Genomic DNA, 21,522 nt, shown 5'->3' on the forward strand with positions numbered 1-21,522 from the left:
AAAAAAAAAAAAAGAGGCAGTGGGGGAAGGATTGTTTGAACAATCCTCTCTTTTAACAAAAACAACAAAATTACCCTCCCCAAGAGAGAGAGAAATGGAGAATAGAAGACAAGAGAATCCAAGAGATAGCTCAGTTCATAAAGTACTTGGCTTTGAAAGCTTGAGAACCTAAGCTCAGATCCCCAGAATCTACGATAAGAATGTCCAACATTGTGGTGCCCTTGTAATTCTGGAGACTGCAAAATGGGCGGATGGTGGAGATGCTCCAGAGGTCACGGGCCAGCTAGTTTCAGGCAAAGTTCCTTACCTCTGAGGGACCCTGTCTCAAACCATCAAACAAACAAACCAACAATTAAAGGTATGTATGGAGGTGCTGTAAAGAAGATTCCAGTTAAATATTATTAAATATAATATTTATTATTGCCGCCATAACAAATCCCCTTTACCCCTCAGTTAAGTGGACTTCAAAGCATACAGAGCTAGGACTAGGGCTATAGTTCAATGGTAGATTGTTGCCTCTCACGCATGACATAATATGTCCAGTACCCAGTACTGCCAAACCAACTGCTAGGGAGCCCAGTGTGGTGTGCAGTAGGTGTAATCTCAACACTTGGGAGGTAGAGGTAGGAGGGTCTGAAGTTCAAGGCCACCCTCAGCTATAGAGCAAGTCCGAAGCTAGCAGAGCTACATCAGAGTTTGTCTAAAAAAAAAAAAACTACTTCAAAACAAATGCCTGACCTTACAGTTCAGTAGGTTAGAAGTCCACCCAACTCTCTGGACTGAAGTGAAGCCTGGGTGTCACAGGGCTGTGTTTCTTCTGTTTCTTGTCTTTTCCTCACCTCCAGGGGAGGTCCAGCCACAACCCGAAAGCCATCCACATTCATTCTTCTACCCTTCCTTCCATCATCCTGGGCCTCTGACGTCAGCTGGGAAGGACTGATTAGACAGGAGTGATTAGACTGGGCCTTGCTGGATAATCCAAGATAGGCTTCCTATGAGGCTAGAGTGACAAGCAAGGGCCAATTACAATAGCTCTCATAGACTTTCTTCAGAAGTTTTTTTTTTTTAAGATTTTAAGATTTATTTATTTATTATATGTAAGTACACTGTAGCTGTCTTCAGACACACCAGAAGAGGGTGCCAGATCTCGTTACATATGGTTGTGAGCCACCATGTGGTTGCTGGGTGGTTGCTGGGATTTGAACTCCGGACCTTTGGAAGAGCAGTCGGGTGCTCTTACCCACTGAGCCATCTCACCAGCCCTCTTCAGAAGTTTAAATTTGAAGTTACTGGAAGCCATCTGATCATTTCATTTTATCTTAGTATTATTTTTTTGAGCACATACTATATGCCAGGGCACTATTGTAGGCTTCATGAATATACAGAAGTTTCAAAACGACAGTAAGGGCTGGTTGTGATGACGCATGCCTATTAATCCCCTTCCAGGATCTCTACCCCAAGAAATGCCTGGTTTACTAACAAGTTTCAGACCAGTCAGGATTACATAGTGAAAGATTCTGTTTCAAAATAATGATGATGAAGAAGAAGAAGAAGAAGAAGAAGAAGAAGAAGAAGAAGAAGAAGAAGAAGAAGAAGAAGAAGAAGAAGGAGAAGAAGAAGAAGAATTTAAAAAGTTTAAAATTCTTTTCTTAGATTTAGGAACCTTCTGCTAAGAACTTTCTTCTTCTTCTTCTTCTTCTTCCTCCTCCTCCTCTTCCTCCTCTTCTTCCTCTTCCTTCTGTTTTTTTAAGACAGGATTTCTCTGTGTAGCCTTGGCTGTCCTGGAACTCACTCTGTAGACCAGGCTAGCCTGGAACTCAGAGATTTTTTTTTAAAGATTTATTTATTTACTTTATGTGAATACACTGTCTCTCTCTTCAGACACCAAAAGAAGACATCGGATCACTTTACAGATGGTTGTGAGCCACCATGTGGTTGCTGGGAATTGAACTCAGGACCTCTGGAAGAGTAGTCAATGCTCTTAACCTCTGAGCCATCTCTCCAGCTCTAAGAACCCTCCCACCCCTTCTCCCCCACCCCCCAGACAGGGTTTCTCTGTACAGCCCTGGCTATCCTGGAACTCACTCTGTAGACCAGGCTGGCCTCAAACTCAGAAATCCGCCTGCCTCTGCCTCACAAGTGCTGGGATTAAAGGCGTGCGCCACCACCGCCCGGCAAAAGCCCTCTTCTTTATTCTTCCGCTGAACCTGTCCTGAAGACCTGCAACTCTGACTCAGTGTTATACATCCGGGTGTCTAAGTGCCACAGATGAAAACATTCAAATAGTATCTGCATCATCCTACAAAATACCCAGCACTAGCTGTGGCCTCTATGCTTAGCTGTAAGCAGCCGTGGGCCTCCATCCCTAGTTCTCTCTTGGTCTTGGGGGCTTAAGCCAGGGCCTTGTGTAAACTGAGCTATGTACTCCCTCGTTTCTTTCTATGGTCATTTAAAACCTAACCACTTTTCTTACATCTTCAATCCTATCTATTGTTTTTCAAGGCAGGGTTTCTCTGTGTAGCCCTGGCTGTCCTAGAACTCACTCTGTAGACCAGGCTGGCCTCGAACTCAGAAATCTGCCTGCCTCTGTCTCTCAAGTGCTGGGATGAAAGGTGTGTGCCACCACAATCAGCTTTCTATACTATTTTTACTCTTTTTGTCTCAGCAGAATTCTCAAAGACGATCAAGTAGCAACTATTTTTTCTTCAGGGTATAGCTTCAAGACTTACTGCTCTCCAAATCCATCTGCCTGTGAGTCTCTCCAGGCAACTTTGTCCCGCATGCTTTGGGCCATCTCCCTTCCTCTTTGGGACTGTTTGCATTTTCGCCCCTTTGCTCCCTGGTCTTACGTCTCAGCATAGGAACACGTTTCTTTCTTGTCTTAAAAGAAAACCAAGCCAAGGGTGTTGGCTCAGCACTTAGGAGACAGGGGCAGTACAATCATGAATTTGAAGCCAGCCTGGGCTACATAGCAAGTTCAAATGGCAGCCTCAGCTACATGGGAAAACCTGTGCCAAACAACACTGCCATACTTGGTCCTTCATGCTCCTTTGTATTCCTCCTCTAGTTGTTAAGCTTCTAGAACGAGTCTTTCACTCATCAAGCCACCGGAACCTGATTTAGCTCTCACAGGCTTTTTTCCTCTTCACTCACCTAGTGATGCCCACGAGGTTTCTATCCATCCGTTCCATTTCATCCTCAATGAAAACAAAACTATATTCTCCCTCAAATACTTTAGAATTGTGAACTCGATTTTTTGGGGTGGGGGTTAAGATCGAGTTTATTTTTAGATTCTGTATATGCTTGTGGGGGTGTGCACATGCATATGGATGCCTGCAGAGGCCAGGAGAAAGCAGCAGCTCTCCTGGAGTTACACACCACACCCGTTGGGGTGCTTCTGCCTCCCAGGTGCTGGATTGAGGGTTTGCACCCCCAGACCTGGCTTATGTACTGCTTTTCTCCACCATAGGACTTCCTCTAGTTGTTCAAATTCTCATTCTACTAGACAGCTCTCCTCTTTGTGAGCTCTCCCCAGTTTCTACCTCTACCAACCTAGGAAGGCTTTAGCCCTTGTCTCCTGGAAAACTGCTCAGATTTCTTACAGAGTTTCATGCAAATAAGGGGGCGGGATCAAAGGCCCCATGTGCTTTATAAAGACCTTTCTGACTTTGATAGACTGAAATGGTAGTATCTTAAATATTTCCTTGGGGCAAGGCAAGAGATGCTTAACAGATGTTTCCATAGGAGCCTTAGCTAGAGAGCAGAGGGCATGGGAGCTGAGACACCTTCTCCCACCCTCCCACCAAGGCTTGAGGGGGTACTGAGGAGGAAGGCTGAATCCCAATGTGACTGGTAAGAAAGGAAGATAGCAAAGAACAAGTTCCTGGTTGAAGAAAGTGTACTTGGAGATCCGAGACCCTAGTTATTATGCAGACGGAGCTGGCCAGTACTGGGTAGAGCCGTTAGGAAAATGCTTGACACAGGTGCTTTAAGGGAGGTGCCCGGAGAAAATAACACAGTTTCAAAGTTTGCTTCCTTCCTTAATAGGGTTGGAGGCTCCTCTACTTCTCCTCCCAACTCAGGTTGGAAGACCCGCCCTTGAGCAAACGGGAGAGAAAAATGCCAACACAGCCTCCCCACCTGCACCTTCCCCACGAAGGTGGTAGTTCTTTAGCGCATCCCTATCATGCATAATTATGAGAGGAAAATTTCGAACGGATAACTGAACGTCCAGCCCGTTTCACTTCCAATAAGGTGATCTGGCTTGTTTCACCTGACCCAGAGCAAGGGGTTCCAGCCTGGAAAACGACGACAATCTGCCAGCGGGAAGTGGGACTGCTGGCCCCCGGGGTCTGCTCAGGACGCCGCACACGGTGCGGAGGCGGGAGGGGGAGGGGAGGGGGAGAGGAAGAAGGGAGGGGGCCCGTGTTCCCGCCGCCCCGCCCTCTGGCTCCCGCGACTAGGCGATTCAGCGTTGCGGCTGTTGCCGGCGGCCTGGGCCGCGGTCCTGGCAGGAGCCGGTGAGCCTCGCGCGCCGTGCAGTGCGCCGGCTGTCCGGGAGATGGCTTCTCCCCGCTCGCTCGCCGTTCGCGCTATTGTCTCACCCGGGGCTGCCTGACTGCGAGCTCGTGCACGCTCCCGGCAGACAGCACCGGGCCCGGGCCCGGCCCCCACGCCCGTCGCTTGCCCGTCTGTCTCCTGCTGCGGGGATCCCAGTGCCCGCGCGGTGCGGGCGAAGGGAGCAGGCGACACTGAACATCACGCGGGGGCTGGAGCCGCCTGGAGCTTCCGAGCGAGCCGGGTCGGCGGAGCCCTAGACACCCAGCCACGACAGTCAGGGTGTCGCGGCAGAACCCGCGGCCAGCGCAGGTAGGAAGAGCACGCGGCGGGGAGGACGACCCCGGGGCTGCGGAGCGCCCTCTTAGTCGGGGCGACGTGGGCAGAGCTCCCGCCCCGAAGCGCCAGCGCCGGGGCCAACAATGGCAGGGCCGAGAGCCCAACCGGGTCCTCCGAGCACGGCAGGTTGCTCGCCCCCGCCCCACGGCTCGCCCGCGACTCGCGGCCTCGGCGGGCTAGCACCCGCCTCCTCCTCCGGTAACACACTTCCCGGGTGCAGCTGCAAGACGAGCTGGGACCAGGGAGTCGATTTGGAGTCGATTTGTTTATTAGTTTGTTTAAGAGCAAAACCTGTCCTGGAGTGGGGGGTGGTGGGAGTGGTGCCTTCCTGTGCAGTGGGAGTGAGAAGTCGGCGTCCAACCTCGGGACTGTATACATTTTCGGCCAGGCGGAGGGTAGGGTTGGCCTTATAAGGATACTGCAAAAGCAGAAGACTGAAAGCTTGCAGGAGAGACTAGGACCTTCAGGCCGGAGTCCCCGGCCCTCCGGGAAAGTGTTCCTCTCCTGGGCAGTACTTGCCCCTCATTTTTCAGTTTTACACAGCTGCAGCTTTGGTGCGATGATAGAAGCTGGAAGCCCCAGCAAAGCTGCCAAGGGGTGGGTGGGGTGAAGAGTCCAGGGGCTTGGCAGGCTTCTGGGGTGTGGAAAGAGGTTACCAAATGTATGAGGTTAGTGCATACACCCTTGTTGTGCAGAGGTTGAAGTGCCTGGACTCTGCCATCGCTCTTGCTCCTGCAGGCTAACCAGGCCCTACATCTCACCTCCCTTTAGGTATCTTTGTGGTTTCCCAGTCCCAGCCCACCAGTCATATTTAGGGTGAAAGCCCTATTGTCTCTGGTTGCCCTGGTGTTTTTATTCAACTTGGTCAGAGAATTCTGCAGCCTGGACTGATGGACCCTAGCAGGCCTTTTGATTCCTTAGCGGCAGCAAGCTACCTGGGCTACAGACGTGGGCTGATATAGCCCCTCCTTTCTCTAAACTACCTGCTTATCTGGGACATGGCCAAGCAGATGTAAGCAATTTGCACTGAATTCCAGCCCCAAACCAGCCCTGAATGAAAACTTACTCGATTTGCTCCCACTAGGCCTTGGAAAGAGATTCAGGAGAGAAATGGCAACCCTGACACACAAATAGTCTCCCTCTTTCCAGCTGCAGCTCCTGGAGTGCAGTCAGCGAGCCTGACGCTCCTCCAGAGCCTGGCAGCCCCATTCGGGGCTGTGTCCGTGGAAAAATTCAGTTGAGGCACATTTTATAGCCCTGCCTGACAGCCTGCAGTGTCTGAGGAGACGGTGGCTTTGAACCAGAGCCCTGGACCCAGACTGGGGCTGCTTCTCCTTTGGCTTTTGGGAGGCCCAAGGTTTGGCTCTTGTAGCTCAGAGCTTACTGCTGAGTGCATGGGTGTGTCTGTCTGAATCTGATCAAGCTCCCAGGCCTGGCCAGAAGGCAAGCCTATCCATTTTCCTTTCCACTGGAGCACTGGGTAAGGGAAGGACAATTAGTTTATTTTGGGCTCTACGAATTTTCATTTTTCTGGGGTACTCCTTTGGCTTTGCCTGTTGGTCTGGAGCGAATTTTTTTTTTTTGCCATGACCTAACAGAGGCTCCACAACTTGCAACCTTTGTGGTGCCCTGCCCCAGTATTTTACAGGTGTTGTGTGGGCTGTAGGGAGCATTGGAGAGAAAAATGAAGGAGTCTCTGTTTCTTTGGGGATGGTGTAGCTAATCACAAACTTCAGTCACCTCCAGGATGTACGCTTAGTCCACACCATGTGGAGTAGTAGCAAGATGAACGTGAGGTGCGGCTTTGAGTGAGTCCTGGCGAGACTTAGGTTCCAGACCTGTGAGCGTGAATCTCATTTCATTTTCATATCTGTAAAATGGGAGGGAAAGTATCCTAGCTCAGAAGATTGGTGTTTTGTTTTTGGTTTTGTTTTTGTTTTTCGAGACAGGGTTTCTCTGTGTAGCCCTGGCTGTCCTGGAGCTCACTCTGTAGACCAGGCTAGCCTCAAACTCTGCCTGCCTCTGCCTCCCAAGTGCTAGGATTAAAGGCGTGTGCCACCAACGCCTGGCTTCAGAGGATTGTTTTAAATACATTACCCAAATGCAATTATGTGTGCAAAGACGGTTAGAAAACTGCAGAGCACCCCACAAATATTAACTAGAGCATCCATGCTAAGAGAGGAAGGCCAGTGAGGGTGTAGCTGGGGTAGGCTGAGGGGAATGTGGAGTAGGGAACATCCCAGAACCTTCCCTTCTTTGAGTGAGGGAAGCATGGTGTGATAATATAAATACTATTCCTTGTGTGTTCCTCTTTAAATAGAGCTGACAGATGGGAGCTGGGAGAGAGAGACTATTCAGTAGTTGTAGGGGATTTGGGAGAAAAGACTTTCCAAAGGCTGCCTACTGCCTGCAGATAGGGCAGTGCTGACCTGGCAAAAAAACACGATAGCTCACACGTCCTGGTGTCAGCCAGTGGGTAGATGACAGAGGTGGGATTTGAAGCAGGCAAGCTCCCTGCAGACCCTATGCTCATAGCTCAGCATCACTTCCAGAGATAGAGAACAGGCAAGCAGCAGAGATACAGAATATAGCTGTTATAGATTCCCTAAATCCCCAAAAGATGGCATCAGACTGGATCCCACCTTACATGAGAAACTTCTCAAGGACAGGCCCCCGGAAGATGCTTCACACACTCAGCCTGGCACTACTGAGCGCCTCTTAATCCCCTGTTGTTAGGAAGTGGAAGAGCGAATGTGAGAAGTCCTGGCCTCCCATGTCACTTGCTTTCCCTGTCAGGATAACCAGATCAAAGCATTTTGTTGTCTGGGCAACTCTGGTAGTAGATTTGGGCTTAGGAGGCTCTGGGAAAAATGAGGACAGCTTCATTGTTTTAGTTCCTCATGTTCTAGGGACACCTGCCATCAAATTATTTCATTATTACTTCGTAACTGTAACTTTGTTACTGTTACGAATTGTAATATGAATATTTGATATGCAGGATATCTGATATTCTGCCCTTGTAAAAGGGTCACCAAAGGGTTTGTGATTCTAGGTTGAGAACCAAAGTTTTAGTATATTTGTATTGGGTTCGTTTGGTGTGCATGTGTTCATTCATGTGTGTGGGGGCATGGTTGTAATTATACCATGGCATGCATGTGGAGGTCAGAGGACAACCTTTAGGTATCAGTCCTTGCCTCTCACCTTGTTTAAGACTGGGTCTCTTTGCCCAGGAGTAAACCAAAGCCCCTCCTGGAGATCCTGCTGTTTCTGCTTCCAGTGCCCAGCACTAGAGAATCATCAGCTTTTACCTGAGACCTCTGTCCAGACAGCCCTCAGGATAGCACTGCAAGAAGGGATTCCCCCCACCCCTAATTGAGCCCCTGGTGTCTGGTTTTGTAAAATAAATGTGAGGGGATGATTCTTTGGGGGTTTGGTTTGGTTTGGTTTGGTTTGTTGGAGACAGGGTTTCTCTGTGTAGCCCTGGCTGTCCTGGAACTCACTCTGTAGACCAGACTGGCCTGGAACTCAGAGATCCGCCTGCCTCTGCCTCCCAAGTGCTGGGACTAAAGGCGTGCGCCTCCACCGCAGGCCGAGGGGATGGTTCTTATCTCTCATGATCATACAAAGTGTCAGAGCTGAGGCTGACCTCCTTGCAGATGACCTCCTGGAGAAATAAATGGCTTCAAGGTCACAGCTTTGCCAGCAGCACCAGAACTTGATGCTGGTTCCGGGGCTCAGAACAGAACCTGCTCTTCTGCTCCTTCAGCTTGCACTTCAGCCAGCCCTGTTTGTCGCTGGCTTCCTTGTTGGGAAATTCCCCTCAGAACCTAGGGAATAGCCTTTACTCACCCTGGTTAAGCAGACTTAGAATTCTTGCCACTATTCCTCTGTCCTGAGAACCCCCTAGAGGATGCCTCACATAGTATCGAATTTCAATGAGAAGTCATCACTCACTTGCCTCTTTGGAAATACATCACCTCGCAGTACCTATAGCATCCCCACCCCACCCCACTCTTGTTCATGCACACACACACACACACACACACACACACACACACACACACTATACCTTCTTCCAAACAATTCAAAAGCACTTCCTTTCCTGGGTCTTCTCAGCCCCAGTCACAGACACTACGCATTGCTCTCCCCACAGGCTACTTTTTTTTCTTTGCTTTTCTTTGTTTGAGACAGGGATTCACTAGTCCAGGCTGACCTCAAACTTACTATGTAACCTAGCCTGGCCTTGATCCACCCTTCTTCCTCTGCCTCCAGAGTGCTGGGATTCAAGGCCTGTGCCACCACACCTGCTCGAGGATTCTTAGCAGCTGTACTTTGAACCCAGAAAGAAGGAGAAAAAAATGCCCTCAGGCAAAAGTTCAAGTTCACAGAAAAGTGGGAGCACGTGATAAATGACACCACCAAGTCTTTCTATTTGTAATGTTCACACCATCATCTCGGGACCCTCCCCCTTGTTCCACAACCTCAGAGGAAATGGCTGAGGGGACTGGAAATGAAACTGTTTCCCTTTTATAGGAAAAAGACCAGACTTAGCAAGATTGACATACTCAAGTCAGGAGGAGTCAGGTATGCTGCCTCATGTCTGTCTGTCTTTGTGTGTGTGTGTGTGTGTGTGTGTGTGTGTGTAAGTGTGTGCCAGGTGCCTGTGGAGGTCAGATGAAGACATCAGATCTCTTGGAACTAGAGTTATAGGTAGTTACAAGCTGTCACCATAGGTGCTGGGAATTGAACCTGGGTCCTCTATAAGAGCAGCCAATGCTGTTATCTACTGAGCCATCTCTCCAGCGCTGGTTTATGTCTTTAACCATAGTGCTTGGGAGACTGAAGCAGGAGGATTACCTCACATTCAAGGATAGTTTGAGATACATAGTGATTTCCAGGCTAGCCTAGGCTATAGTGTAAAACCCTGTTTCACACAAAACACGTATTAGTGGACTGGTATCCATGAAAATGCTTTTTAGCTGTAAATACCGGCATGAGTAAAAGTTGCTTTATTTTAACCACTAGTGTGGTACCACATATAAGTGTGTAAGTTAATATAAAGATTTTGGAGATGCTCCAAAGAGACGAATAGCAGGGAAACTGAGTCCAGGCTCCTTCGTAGAGGGGGATTGGGTGCTGGAGGAGTGGAGGAGCCACCTGAGTGGCAGCACTTAAGAAAACCTAGAGGCCTAGAAATGCTTAGTAAATGTCAGGGCTTTTTTTTTTTTTTTCCCTAGAGACAGAGTTTCTCTGTGTAGCCCTGACTGTCCTGGAACTCACTCCCACCACACTGGCCTCAAACTCAGCAATCCATCTGCCTCTGCCTCCCAAGTGCTGGGATTAAAGGCGAGAGCCACCACTGCCTGCCAAATGTCAAGGCTTAGAGGGACATGAAAGAACTGGGCTAGGACTCTAAATGGAAACCCTTGAGTACCTGATAAATAAGGGGAGAGACAATTTTTTTAATTAAAAAAAAACCGATTTGTCTGTTTCTGCATTTATATATATGTGCACATGTGTGCAGATGCCAGTGGAGGCCAGAAGGAGGCTCTGGAGCCCCCAAGCTAGAGTTACAAGCAGGTGTTAGCTGTGGGTGCTGGAAGAGACTATCTCTCCAGTCCCCTGTTTTCTTTAGTTGGTTAGTTAGTTAGTTAGCTAGCTAGCTAGTTTGTTTGTGACAGGGTCTCATATACCAGACATCTTGAACTCACTATGTGACTAAGGCTGCCCCAGAACTCGCAACCCTCTCGCCCTGAGCTCCTAAGCAAGCGCTGGGGCTGCAGGCCTGCACCACCTTGCCCTGCACTGGTTCATTTGCTTTGTGGGAAGGGATCTGAAAGTTGAACATAGGATGCTTGTTCTTTTTGGCTGGTTGGTTGGGTTTTGAGAGATGGTCTTACAGAGAGTGCAGGCTGGCCGTGAACTCCTCGTACTCCTGCCTCTCCTTCTCCAGTGCTGAGATTTACAAGTGTGTGCCAGCATGCCTGGTTAGGCCCTTTTTTGAGTCACCTGGCCAAGTGAAGTATTCTAGGGGGGGTAAAGGGAGAGCGTGGTGGGAGGGTGTTCCAGAATGACTGCCAACATCAGTGTGAGCATTTGGTCCAATGCAATGAACCTGGGTTTCTGTGTGAGCCTGGGCTTCTCCTGTCAGTTGGAGAAGAGGGGAGGATGGTAAATTTTGGGTTCACACGAGTTTCATTTGAATTCTTGATCCTGTCGTTTCCTGGTTGTGTGCCCTTGGGCGGGCTGCTTAATCCCTCTCCTGTTTTATAGTTTCCTCACCCGTAAAATAAGTCTAATAATATCCACATTTAAGGGATCAATAAGACAACACCCAGCATAAAATCCCAGAGGAGTAAAAGACCAGTTTCCTTCTTTCTTCCACGGCTCTGGACCCCTCTCTCAGGTGCTGGCAAAACACACTGGCACTTGTATGTCATGGAGGTATTTCCCTGGCTCTGTCGAGTTCCTTGCTCCGGTGTGCCTGGCCTTCACTCACACCCTGGGTACCTGCACCCAAGCTGCAAGCTATATTAGCTCAGCAGATCCCGCTGAGAAAGTCCTGTGCCTGCTGCTTCTCTGGGGACCCTGTATGAGGGTCCCATTAAGAAGGTGCTTGTGAGTATGCTCTGCTGAGCCAAGTGGACCCCCCCCCCAGCCAAGTGGACCCCCCCCTTCGGCTGAGTGGCCCTTTTACTGAGTGCAGATTTAGGCTCTTTCTCCCTGGGGACCTTATGCAAATTGGGGGATAGCAGATGGGAGGAAGGTGTCAAGCCTCAGCCCTATGAAGTAGCACCAAACTGCTTGACACCTCCCTCCCACGCCCATCACTGTCTTCTTTGAAATTCTATATGACTTTACTGCAGAGACTTAAACAGTCTCTTGAACACCTGGTCAAGGTGGGGATTCTGTTCAGTGGTCTCGGGCTCACTGAGCAAGTATGCATGGCATATATACCTACAGAGCATAAGGACATTGAGAGCAGGAAGACTGGAAGAAGGAACTGGGGGAGCCTCTAAGGCCTTTGAGTGGTAAGTGGGAATAGAAGGAGTCACACCTTGGCCTCTAACACCCTTGTGTGAATTAGTGTCTATTTTGTTGTTGTTGTTGTTTTGTTTTTTGGTTTTTGGTTTCGAGACAGGGTTTCTCTGTATAGCCCTGGCTGTCCTGGAACTCACTTTGTAGACCAGGCTGGCCTGGAACTCAGAAATCTGCCTGTCTCTTGCCTCCCAAGTGCTGGTATTAAAGACGTGTGCCACCACCGCTCAGCTCCGTGGTATTCCGTTGTTTTTTTTTTTTGGTTTTTCGAGACAGGGTTTCTCTGTGTAGTCGTGGCTGTCCTGGAACTCACTCTGTAGACCAGGCTGGCCTCAAACTCAGAAATCCGCCTGCCTCTGCCTCCCTAGTGCTGTGATTAAAGGCGTGCACCACCACGCCCGGCTCATGGTATTCCGTTTTAATAGACTTTTTTCTTCTTCTAAGTGACAGATGCAAGCTGGTTGACCTTCTTTTCTCACGTCTGTTGTTCTCCTTGTCTGTGTTGATGCTGTGGTTTCCTTCGGTCTTCCTGGACCAGGAAATAAATAACTAGCCATTTCTGGCACTCACAAGAGGTCCTGGAATCCTCTGGGGACAGGCTCTCTGGGGTCTGTACTTTCCTGGAAGTCTGTTTCCCTGGGTGCTCCACCTATAGGCCAGAGCCGGGGCGCAGAGAAGCCAGAAACTGCATGGGAAGGGCCATGCCTGCTGCCCCTGAATCTGAGGTGGCTATTTATCTTTTTTTTTTTTTTTTTCAGAGTTAACCTACTTTTCTCAGATGTCTTTGCCAGTGACACTAAGAATGTAACCTCAGAGTCTGAGCCATCTCTTTTTTCCCCTCTTAGGAGGCTGCTGGGGGAGGAAGGGCGATGGGTATGTGTGTGCAGCTGTAGATTCTGAAAGTGGGGGTGTTGGAGGATTGGGGAGATGCAGAGTGATTGAGAGGTGTGGGGTGCAGGGATTGTGAGGCAGGATGAGTATAGAGTGTCATGGGGGAAGGTGTGGGGTGAGCGTGGGGTAGGAGGAGATACAAAGAATATGTGTAGGAAAGGTGTGTGGGGGATGAAAGGTTTCAGGAAGGTTTCTGGGATTCTTACAGTGTTGGTTGCTTGGGAATGACTGCCGTCTACCAGGGACTGATGCGGAGAGTGCCACTGTGTAAGCACATGGCTACAATGCTGACTTAGGAATGTTGCCCAGGGAGGACAGTGAGCAGGGCCTGGGGACACGTGGGATAACGCTTCCTACCCAGGAGAGAAAGAAGCTGTCTTCTGGCATGGCGTCTGGGCTGTTTAATCCCTCTTTTGGTTCTCAGGGATGGTGGCTTGGCCCCACAGCCTTTTTCTCCTTAACTTATAGGGCCAAGCCAATGGCAGACAGCTACTGGCAGCCCACTGCCCACACAGCTCGTCGCTTCCCACATTCAGAGTTACGGGCAGTCACCCCTGCCCTTCCTACAGATAGGACTACTACTGGAGGATGCCTACTGACTTTCTTTAAAAAAAAAAAAAGATTTATTTATTTTATGTATTATGAGTACACTAGCTGTACAGATGGTTGTAAGCCATCATGTGGTTGTTGGGACTTGAACTATCCCGCTAGCTCTAGCCCTGCTCACTCCAGCCCAAAGACTTATTTATTATTATATGCAAGTACACTGTACCCATCTTCAGACATACCAGAAGAGGGCATCAGATCTCATTATGAGATGGTTGTGAGCCACCATGTGGTTGCTGGGATTTGAACTCTGGAAGAACAGTCAGTGCTCTTAACCGCTGAGCCATCTCTCCAGCCCACCAACTGGCTTTCTTTGCTCTATGTACCTGATCGATCCGAGTCTCACTCCAAGGGGCTCCTGGGCCCAGAGTCTGGGTATCTGCTTGCGGGAAGAAGAGCACAGTAGCAGGGTGGTTTTTAATTTGGCTGAAAGGACCACTCGAAAGGGAAATGACACACAACCACATAGCAAGGGTTAAACGAACACTGCAGAGAGAGAATATAGGACAGCGAAGAGAATGACCTTGGTGCATGCCATGGAGTGTGGACGTGTCTAAGCTAGGGTTACCATCGCTATGACGGAACATTAGGACCAAAAGCAACTTAGGGAGAAAAAGGTTGGTCCTGCTTCCACTTCCAGATATCAGTCCATCACTGAAAGAAATCAGTGCTGCTCATTGGCTTGCTCTCCAGGGTTTGCTCAGCCTGTCTTATAGAACCCAGGAGCGCCAGCCCAGGTTTGGGCATCACCCACATTAAGCTGGGCCCTCCCCCATCAGCCATTAGTTCATTAGACTTGCCTGAAGCCTGATCTCACAAATGAATTTTCTCAGATAGCCTGTGTCAAAAACTAGCCAGCACAGGCTTAAATACAAACGAAGCCGAGATTGAACCCTTCTGATCTTGCTGGGGGGAGGAGTTGGGTTCTTGGCAGGAGACCCAGGGATTTAGTGATGTTCCGTATTCTTGTTGGAGTTGGAGAGGAAAGGGAAGAGCAGGGCAGCAGGTGTGTGGTGTGAGGTGTGGGACCTGGGCTCCTAACTGTAAAGCCAGTGTGATTCTCTGTGGGTATTGTTGATGGGTAGAACCAGAGGTCTTCCTTGGAGGGAAAAATGGACCAAAGGAATTAAATCCTTATGGCAAGCCACATGTGCTGGGCCTTACCTGTAAGCTCAACATTTGATGGATCAAGGGTTCAAAACCAGCCTTGGCTACATAGTAAGTTAAAGGCCAGCCTGAGCTTCATGGAGCCCTGTCTCAAAACCAAACGAAACCAACTCAAGGCGTGGTAACACACATCTTTTATCCCAACACTTGGATGGCAGAGACTGGTGGATGTGAATTTGAAGCCAGCTTGGTATACATAGCAAGTTCCAGGCCAGCCAGTGTTATTTGGGAAGACCTTTTCTCAAGAGAAAGAGGAAGAGAGAGGGCGGGAGTGGGGGTGGGGGCAGAGAGGAAGAGAGAGAGAGAGAGAGAGAGAGAGAGAGAGAGGAAGAGAAGAGAAAAAAGAAGCAATTGAGCAAACAAACAACAAAAATCCATGTCCTCCGACCCCTGGCTGGCTTGTATCCTAAGGGAGGCACTGCCTAAGACAGTGTAGTTCTCTCCCCTGAGTAAAAGCTACTAAAAGTGGGGGTGCTCAAGGCTGTGTGACCCCGAGCCCCTCCATACTTTTACCATCTCCTTTGAGAGCTCTGTGCTCTTGCCCTGTGAGGTAGCTCAGGATGTGAGGTGCCTCCCTGCTCCATGCCCCAAGAAGGGATTGAATTATTTACATGTTTACCACCTTTGCCAGAATGAACGCTTCCTGGAATTACATGCCAGTTACCTGGATGCCCCTTATAGTTGACAATTCTCAGCACTACTGGGGTCCGTTCTGTGCTGTGGAATTTGAAGAGGAAACAACCCAGAACCCTTAGGTCCTTTGGCTCTTGAGCAGCTCTGAACTACAGAGGGGTGGCTGGAAGCTCCTGTGCCTGCTGGCTGTGTGGTGCCTGGGGCCTCCCTCTCTGGCACAGGCTCACAGGAGGGAGGGCCTGCTTTCTCCCTGCTCCCTGACTCTGAACCATTGTGTGGTTCTGTCCTGGCTCCATTGCCCTTCTGCCTGTCCCTAGTCATTTGTGGGCCTCTGCATAACCTGAGTGTGTTGCCTGGTACTGCTCAGACCCTGGCACCGATCTATGTGATCACAGGCACGTTCTTTTCCTTCCCCATCTGACTGCCCTGTCTTTGGGGGAAGTTGTCTTTTACTCAGCTTTAGTCTTCCAAAGAACCCCTCACCTGTGGTGCCAAGCCAGCTGTACCCTTTGATCGCTAGTGAAATACGTGCAGTTCAGGGACTCACCCTACTGAGTCATGACTTCAGGCAAGCGGCCAGGAGTTTTTATATGTTGGAAACGCTTTCCAGATGACAATTATAGGCATTCGAATGTGGACTATTGGACTATGTAGGAGGCTATGTTGTCCTGTGAGTGTGACATTTTGTGGGTGTGCTAAGAGCATTGTATTTACATACATTGCTCTACTACTTAGGAGATCCAAGCTGACGTATTGATAGCAGTACTTTGAAATGCTTAAGCAGAAAAAGAACACAGATTTGTGTCTGAAGACAGGGAGGGAAACCTGGCTGTCAGTGCTTTCCCTCTCTTCTGAGACCTAACTGGCACCTTGCTCTTTGCCCTTTCCTGTCCAGTGCTGGGGATCAAATGCAAATCTTCCTATACGCTGGGCAAGTCCTCCGCTACTCAGCCACACACTCAAGGCTTCTGTTTGCTTTTTAAAAGAATTCCTAGTACCCTTTACAATCAGTGGACCAGAACAATTTCCAGTGTGTCTGCCCGGCAGAGGCTGGTAGGGAAGAAACTCCATTGGACATAGGAGACACAGGGAACATGAGGCTCTAGTTACTAGAATAGTTGGTCCCACTATTTCAGTATGACCTGACATTCCCTTTTCCTCTCTGAGCCTTGCTTCCCCTTGGAGGTGGCAGGGATGCTGTCTCCAGACTTCCATGGCTGACAGCCTAGTGATACCTTTGCCTACAGCCAGAACCACAAGTAGAGGGCACTTTGTATAGTCTTTTTGTTCATCTGTGCATTTCCCTGCCCTATCAGTGCCTATTCCAGCCCCATTCTGTGTTGGAAAGACCCTATTCAAGGATACCATCTGTGTTCCGGTCACATATCACCGTGTCTATAAAATCCTCACTACTAGACATGTCTGTCCTTATATTCTGATTCACAGCCATTCTCTGCAGAAGTATGTTAATTTAGAGATTGAGGTTAGAGCGAGTAACTTGTAATTTTTTAAATCTTTACTTGTTCATTTAGTTAATTTTGAGACATGGTCTCATGTAGTTCAGGCTGGCCTCAAACATATAATATAACTGAGACTGGTTTTGAACTCTTGATCCTCCAGCCTGCATCTCTTGAGTCCTGGGATCACAGATGTATGCCACTATGCCTGGCACAATGTTTAAAACTAGCTTTTCTAGTTAGATTTAATTCTGGATATAGTATTTTAATTAAAATTTTGTATATTAGTGTTTTACTTGCATGTATGCCTATGCACCATGTGCCCCGGAGACCAGAAAAGGATGTTGGACGCTATCTGATCTAGAGTTACAGACAATTGTGATCCGTCATGTGGGTGGGTGCTGGAATTGGAGCTCAGGTCTTCTAGAAGAGCAGCCAATGCCTTCAGCCCCTGAACCATCTCTCCAGTCCCGGAATACAATATTTTAAGACCATTTTAAAGATTTGTATAAGGGAGCCGGGCAGTGGTGGTGCACTCCTATAATACCAGCACTTGGGAGGGCAGAGGCAGGTGGATTTCTGAGTTCGAGGCCAGTCTTGTCTACAGAGAGATTTCCAGGACAGCCAGGACTGAACAGAGAAACCCTGTCTCGAAAAACCAAAAAAAAAAAAAAGATTTGTATAAGGGATGTGGGGTCCAGTTTGAGGCTTTGGAGAAAGCTCTTGAACGTAATCTCAGAGAAGAGTCACAGGAGGGAACTGGATTGGGAAAGCTATGCCCCAAAGCACGTGCTTACATCAAGTCAAGAGGTATTAAATGCACAGGGATGCACGTAGGGGTGACAGGGAAAAGAGCGAGAAAGGTCTTATTACTGAGGCCAATAGAGAGCCATTGAGGGTTCTAAGCAGGGAGTGAAAGGATCCAATCCACACTTTAGAAAGAACCCCCCAAACCTTGAAGAGGAAGTGACTGTAGCAGGCAGGACTGAGGAGTCTGTTGTAGTAGCTCAGGAGAAAGAAGAACAGGGCTGGAACCAGGACTGTGGCAGTTAGGACAGGAGGATGTAAACAGAGTCACAGCCTGTGATGGGACTGCAGATGAAAAAGGAGGGCTTTCAGAATGACTGGAGGGGCGGGCGTCTAGCCTGGGATTCGGTAGTGCCATTGGGGGGGGGGCGGTGTCTGGGATGGGAGTAGAGAAGAAAGGAGCTGGGGGTTTGGGTTTGGCCCTTTGGGTTTTGAGGTATGGGTGATCACATGACATGAAGGAGGAATCCACATCTGGAATTATCAGCGTGAGAGTGGTGTGGACAGGAACAGGAGTGGATGAGGCTGTAAGTGGAGGACAGGGGCATGAGCAGCAGGCTGAGGATGGAGGTTTGAGTCCGCACCGGTTGGTGTTTGATGGCTCAGCCAGAACAGTCCTCGCTCTGCAAGGCTGCTGACCTGAGTTTGATTCCTGGACCTCACACAAAGGTGGAAGGAGAGAACAAACCCCTAAAAGTTGTTTTCTAACTGCCACACATGGACTGTGGCACATGCATGTGTGTGCGCCCACAGGTGTGTACTCACACATGCCAAACACATACAATAAGAAATAAGTAAGTAAGGAAATAAATAGAAATAGTGTCACAGGACGGGAAGCAGAGGATAGGAGAAGAAGAGAATGAGAGAACGAGAGAGAGAGAGAGAGAGAGAGAGAGAGAGAGAGAGAGAGAGAGAGAGAGAGAGAGAACACGGAACTAAATGAACCAGAACAAGTGACATCTGGCAGCATGAGACCTCTGTATTGGGCTGCCAAGGTATTTGGGGAGTGGCTTTAGTGGGAGCCCAACAGAGAGAACATGGGAGGGAGCGTTAGGTGCTGTCCATTCTTTCTTGCATCTGAGCTGAGAATGGAGGGAAGAGCTGAGAACCTAAAGCCAAGGGAACTCAGGCTGTAGGTTTTGGCTTTAAGTTGGGAGAGGCATTGTTTATATGCCTGTGTGAAACCCAGCTGAGAAAAGGTCTCAGCTAGAAGGGGGGTGGGGGAAGCTCACGAAACCCAAGGAACATTATCCTGCAGAGGACCAAGTGGGTGGGGCACAAGAGGAAGCCAGTTGTGGCAGTAGGAAACCAGATGGAAGAAAGTTGGGCTTCCTGCAAGTGCGAATAGCATAGTGTGGGAAGAGGCAGGAAGCTGGGAGATGATTGCCCATGGCCTTAGTTTTCCACTTCACAATGGTGCCTAGCTAAGGCAAGCATTAATGCTCTGCTTGTCCCAGCTCAGGCAGAGCTGAAATAGACTCACCTTCTGGATTAAAAGTCTTAAGGTGGGCTGGGGTATAGCTCTGTAGTGTGACAGCTCCATTTAGCCCTATGTTGAACACTCTTCTAGTGCCCTGTAAAAACAATAGGGTACTCTTTTCTGGGACCGTTTTACCACTTTTGGATAACTAAGCCTGGCTATCTTGTCTTGTTCTTCTGACTCCTTTTAATTTCAAATAGCAAGACTCCTTCAGAGTCCATCCACATCCCCCAAGTGGGTCAAAAGTAACCTTTTTTTTTTAAAGAAAAAAATACTTATTTTTATTTATATGAATACACTCTTATAACTGTTTACAGGAAGCACAAGAAGAGGGCTTCGAATCCCATTACAGATGATTGTATGTAAGCCACCATGTGGTTGCTGAGAATTGAACTCAGAACCTCTGGAAGAGCAGTCAGTGCTCTTAAATGCTGAGCAGTCTCTGCAACCCCAGAAGTAACCTTTGAAGAGCTACGGAAGGGTGAAAGATCAGCAAGTGAAGAAATGAGCAGACAGATGCCTTGATCTTTGGGGACTTTGAGAGCGGTAGTAATCACACCTTACATACAGCCACGACTCTGGCCAACTTTGCCAGGGTCCTGGGAGGGCACCTCCGCTGAGGGAGGACCTGTCTCCTATTTTGAATTGAGTGGAACTTGCCACTCAAGAGTCTGATAGGGCTGGGGATGTGGCTTGATGGTAGAACCCAAAGTCCTATCTTCTATCCTTCCATACACACACACAAACACGATACAACACACACACACACATTACACACTCACACATGTATACCACACTCACACCACACTACATACACATACACTCTTCCCATCCTCCACAACAGACCCCACACCACAGATACCACAAATACACCACACTCACTACAAATATACCATACATATATCCCATGCACACATGTTCCCCAACAACCCCCACACACACACCACACACACCACTTATACTCTCATATACGTATACCACCCACAAATACACATACACACACCCCATACACACATAACTAGACTCACCTTGGTGTAGTGGCACACACCTGTAATTCCAGCACTTGGGAGGTAAAGGCAGGAAACCCAGGAGTTGAAGGTCATTTTCAGCTACACAGTTCACCTGCCTGAGTTGTAGAGACACAAGAGTCAACAAAAACTAAACAAAGACACACAAGTGCTATCTGAACTACTTTATTGCTGTTTTCCACTTTATGGTCATGAGGAATAAACATGCCACGTGAGTTTGTTACCCCAGTGTGAGGCTGCCCTGTAGAACAAATACTATCTGATGATACTGATACTTCTGTGTAATCGTGAGCTTCCAGGATGAAGCGACTGCTCCAAACCCCCAACCACAGACATACAGGCCCTAGGATCTCCTAGGAAACTCTTTTATTTATTTTTATTAAATACCATTACCCTACCACAGACCAATGAACTCAGAACCTTTTGAGAGCCTGTGGGCATGGAGCTTTGAACAGTTCCTGTCCTTCTAAGGTACAGCTTGAGAGCCACGCGACAGACCAACCTTGTCTCAGCTCTTTTCTTTCTTTCCTTTCTTTTTTTTTGGGGGGGGGTGGGGGGTTCAAGACAGGGTTTCTCTGTGTAGCCCTGGCTGGTTGGAACTCACTCTGTAGACCAGGCTGGCCTCGAACTCAGAAATCCTCCTGCCTCTGCCTCCCGAGTGCTGGGATTAAAGGTGTGCGCCATCACGCCTGGCCCATCTCAGCTCTTGTTGTGACTTCAGAAGCAGAAGACACCAACCCCGGAATGAGTGGCAGGCTCTTGCATCTAAAGACAACTGGCCTGAGGTTCCTATCTGGCTTCCTTAGGGCCAAGGGATCATCAATATTTTGGCAGATTCTCACCTGTCTCACCTGTCGTTGAACTTTGAGTAATTATAAAGTCTGCTAGGTAGAGCTATGTTGTACATTTATATTTTGCTGGGGTTTAATTGACATGCCATAAACAGCATATATTTAAAGTGTACAACATGATAAGTTTGGCATATGAACACACGGATGATATCACCGACGACCGGCCAGATAATGAATGGGCTGCAGGCATGGCTCAGTGGTAAAGTGCTAGCCTGGCGTGCATGGGCCATAGTTGTGATCTCTGCAGAAAGGGAGGGCTGGAGAGAAAAGCCAAAAAAAGATAATGAGCATATTCATTGCTCCCAAAAGCTCCGGTCTGGCTTTGGTACTCCTTCCCTCTCTTCCGCAGATAAGATCCCATCTGTTTTTCTATTTGCATTTGCAGAAATTTCCTGTAAATGCCGGGAGACAGACCCGGACTCCTGTCTGGCAGGTTCTGTTCAACAGAGTTAATCTGGGACTCATCCACGAGTCTACATTTGTCAATAATTCATTCATTTTCATTGCTAAGTTGCACTAGATGATACATATGTAGATGGATCACTTTTCGATTTGTTTAAGACAGGGCCTTGGGGCTGGTGAGATGGCTCAGTGGGTAAGAGCACCCGACTGCTCTTCCGAAGGTCCAGAGTTCAAATCCCAGCAACCACATGGTGGCTCACAACCAT

General features: G+C 48.6%; 1 protein-coding gene across 1 annotated transcript in view; it reads left to right on the forward strand.

Annotated features, from left to right (window-relative positions):
* Positions 1 to 4,457: 4,457 nt before the first annotated feature.
* Pik3c2b (phosphatidylinositol-4-phosphate 3-kinase catalytic subunit type 2 beta) overlaps positions 4,458 to 21,522 on the forward strand; it is a 60,675-nt gene continuing 43,610 nt past the window's right edge. Inside the window, exon 1 of the mRNA XM_029475574.1 lies at positions 4,458 to 4,869. The gene's annotated coding sequence lies outside the window, so the exon portion shown is untranslated. The remainder of the gene's footprint in view (positions 4,870 to 21,522) is intronic.

This window comes from Mus caroli, chromosome 1, assembly GCF_900094665.2.
Source record: "Mus caroli chromosome 1, CAROLI_EIJ_v1.1, whole genome shotgun sequence".
Taxonomy (NCBI): Eukaryota; Metazoa; Chordata; class Mammalia; order Rodentia; family Muridae; genus Mus; species Mus caroli.